At 33.5% G+C, this 4,048-nt stretch overlaps 1 pseudogene; it reads left to right on the top strand.

The window, feature by feature from the left end:
* Window positions 1-233: 233 nt before the first annotated feature.
* Window positions 234-1,150, top strand: LOC104987562 (annotated as a pseudogene).
* Window positions 1,151-4,048: the final 2,898 nt, after the last annotated feature.

Here is a 4,048-nt window from a genome sequence, read left to right as displayed (position 1 = left end):
AAATGATCACTTTTATTTCAAGTTAAACCTTAAAATGCAACTTATGCTTTTATATTTAGAATTTAGCATACATAGTCTCCATTAGACCACAGTTGCGTTGAGTCCAGGATATAAAATACTAGACATTAATAGAGAATAGAAATCTTATATATTATTAATGATTCCTCTAAATCCCTTTAATTTATAGAATTACAAAACAAAAAGATAAATGTCTAATTGTACTATTTTCACATATGGAACCTCAAAAATATCTAGCAAATGTGAATCTCACTTCAATGATGGAATTTGTTCTTTTGGGATTTTCTGAAGTTCCCAACTCAAATATTTCTTTTTGTGATGTTTCTGTTTATCTCTGTGATAACTCTGGTGGGAAAGGGCATCATTATTCTCATAAGCAGAAACAGACCAGACTCTCCAGACTCCCATGTACTTTTCCTCAGTAATTTTTCCTTCTTGGAAATCTGTTATGTGTCTGCCACTCTTCCTAGAATGCTCATAAACCTCTGGACTCAGAAAAGACATATTTCTTTGCTTGTTTGTGCAACACAGATGAATTTTGTCCTTATATTTGGAAACATAGAGTGCCTGCTTCTTACAGTGATGACCTATGATCACTATGAGTCCATTTGTAGCCCCCTGCACTATCCTCTGGTCATGAACCACAAGGCCCATGTCCAGCTGGTAGAATTCCAATTCAGGTAGGGCAGACGTGCCAGATTTTCTCTCTGTCCTTTTGTAGGTCCAACCAAATCAATCATTACTTCTGTGACATCCCCCCAGTACTGAAGCTGGCCTGTGGGGACAATATTCTGAACGAGATGTTGGTCTTTACGGTTTCTGCGCTTTTTGTCATGGTCCCTTTTCTGCTGATTCTTGGCTCCTACAGTAGAATCACCTTCACCATCCTGAAGTTGCCATCGGCAACAGGAAGAGCAAAGGCTTTCTCCACCTGCTCATCTCATGTCATGGTTGTGACTTTATTACTTGGATCTGCAATCGTTACATATTTACGACCTAAATCCAGAAATTCTTCAGAACAGACAAATTTCTCTCATTTTTCTATAACACTATCACCCTGATGTTTAACACCCTGATATACACACTGAGAAACAAGGATGTCTTGACAGCCTTGAGAAAACTGCTACCTTAATTTAAAGCATTAGCTGCTTGATTTAAACTCATTTTCTGTTTTCCTATTTAATTTTGCCATTGTATAATCAGAAATAGGTTGCTCTTTCCACATGATTAATAGATATATTATATTCATTCATTCCTGGCCTTATTGTTTTATGCTGGATTTTTAAAATATCAGGATTATATTATGGTGTCTTGCTGATAAGAAACTATGTATTTAGGTGATATTATATTCAGTCCACAAATTTACTGGTGATTTGCAATTTTAAAAGAAAATATAGTATCACTTACTTACCTTTTCCCTTAAAACCATAGATATTTTTGTACTTTCCTGTTCATATAACTATCATGCACTTCCCCCACCCCCCGCCTTTTCATGATGTTTTTAGATAATACAGATGGCAAAAGTTTGGGGGACAGTTGTTAAATATCTATGTGTTTTTAACTTTAGACATTTTACCTTTCAATGACTTCAATTTGATCCTTCTGTAAAGATTAAATATAAAACTGCATAATGACCCTTAAATTTTTGTAGTGTGGCAATGAATTTTTACCCTTTGCTTCTTTCTGAATTCTTCTCTGTAGATATGTTTTATGTAGCCAAATCATGCTACTAGCATCTTGATAATTTGTTAACTTAATTTTTACTAATGCAAAAAATATGAATTCATGTTTGCTGTTCAGAGATATAAGATGTATGGAAATCAATCCTTTTCTGCCCATATAGTGTTAACCATTCTCTAAGATCTCTTGCTTTTTTTTTTTAAAAAAAATTCTTTTGGCGATTATATAATTGAAATTAAAATAAAAATGCATTATTTTCCCAAGTCTTCCTGGTTGTAAAGGATTATACTTGATAAGACAGAATCACTATATTAAACTAAAAGAAGTTACTATTAAAAAGATCTTGTATTTCTTCAAATGGAAAGAATTGAACTATGGACAGTACACTGGATCATTTTCAGTCAAACTGATTGGGAAGTGATGCAATCTGAGGAAGGTTTTTTTTTTTTCTTTTTAAATCTGTCTTTCTCTTATTATATTATGTGTTTAAATTATTTTTCATAAGACCATAATTCATCTATCAGCTAGTTCTCTTCTTTGAGTAGGTATCATGTCATCAAAAAAGAGATCTAAAAGGCACACCAAAATTATAGCAATCATTTCAGAGGAGATAATATGCAGATGACAGTAACAGATGACAACTGTGGCTATTACAAATTACCCATTGAGAATACTAAAGGAAGTAAAATATAAAAGTTGGTTTTGTAGCCATTTTGAAGTCCTCTGTTTCAATATTCTGTTGCTGCACAACAAATTATACCCAAAATTTATGGTTTATAATAATATAATTTGATTGTATCACATGCATTGTCCAGTATTGTGGCAGGGATCAGCTGCATGGTTGTTCTCTTCCATATAGCATTGACTATCATCACTAAAGAGAATTCATATGGTGACTGATTTTGTTTTCATATCTAAAAAAGCTTCACATAACTATATTGTGTAGTTACAGTGATGCATTACAGAGAAGAAAAACCCAGTTTTCACTTAAATTTCATATTCTAGAGGGACAAACTATTATTAGATAAATAATAAAGTAATTTAGCATAAAATTATAAGATAAATCATATAGTAAAATGATCCACATTGAACTTGTGATATTAGAATGGTATTTAACTTAGTTTGGGAAATAAGAAGTTAAAGAATGCTTTCAGTAAAGGATGACACTAAAGTAATTTTTAAAAATACAGTAGGACTAACAAACAAAATTAAATAAAAAAATATTAAAACATGTCCTCCTGTAATTTGAACCAAGGAAAGGGATTTTTCTCTTAGTTTGTATTCAACATTTTAGTAGAGATTCTAGCCTATACAGTGGGGGAAAAAAGAGAGAGAGAGAGAGAATAAAATGCATATGTGAACATTGTAAAGTGTTAGTCACTCAATCATGTCTGACTCTTTGTGACTCAATTGACTATATCCTGCAAGGCTCCTCTGTCCATGGAACTCTCCAGGCAAGAATACTGGAGAGGGTAGCCATTTCCTTCTCCAGGAGATCTTCCCAATGGGATCAAGCTTGATTCTCCCACACTGCAGGCAGATTCTTTACCATCTGAGCCACCAGGGTTTTATTAACCTATTTGTTGGAAGAGGTTATATTTGAATATGTGGAAAATATTTAATAATCTATAATGAAGTTATTAGACATAATAAATGAATTCAACATGTGTAGTGGATACAGAATCAACAAACACAAATCATTTTCATATGTGTGTGCATGCTAAGTCGCTTCAGTCATGTCCAATTCTCTGTGACCCTATGGACTGTATAGCCTGCCTAGCTCCTCTGTCCATGGAATTCTACAGGCAAGAATACTGGAGAGGGTAGCCATTTCCTTCTCCAGGGGATCCTCCTGATCTAGGGGTGGAACCCACATCTGTTATGTCTCTTGCATTGGCAGGCAGGTTCTTTACCACTAGGACCACCTGGGAAACCCTTATTTCCACATAGAAAAGCAAAAATAAGTAGACATTGAAAATACTATTTAAATAGGAACTAAGATATGAAAATTTTAAAAGTAATGGAAATGAAAACCTTGCAGGAAGTTTATTTAGTAAACTAGAAAATAATTTGAGAGAAATTTAAAATAAGGAAATAAATGGATTGCAATAACACTTTTATGTACTGGAAAACTCAATATTTAAAAGATGTCACTTTTCCCTGGTATAATTCAATTCAATGATACAGAAATTCCATGAAGTAAAGTAAAATTCCTTTGGTGTATGGGTGGGTGAGGTGATGTACAGGGGAGTGTGTGTGTGACTTAGGCTGATTCTAAATTGTGTATATAAAGACAAGCAATTATCACCAAGGCACTCCTGAAGAACAGTAAAATGAGAGGATTTACTTT

This window comes from Bison bison, unplaced genomic scaffold, assembly GCF_000754665.1.
Source record: "Bison bison bison isolate TAMUID 2011002044 unplaced genomic scaffold, Bison_UMD1.0 scf7180017846103, whole genome shotgun sequence".
Taxonomy (NCBI): domain Eukaryota; kingdom Metazoa; phylum Chordata; class Mammalia; order Artiodactyla; family Bovidae; genus Bison; species Bison bison.
Note: the sequence above shows the minus strand (reverse complement) of the source record. Positions and strands in the feature narration are given on the sequence as shown.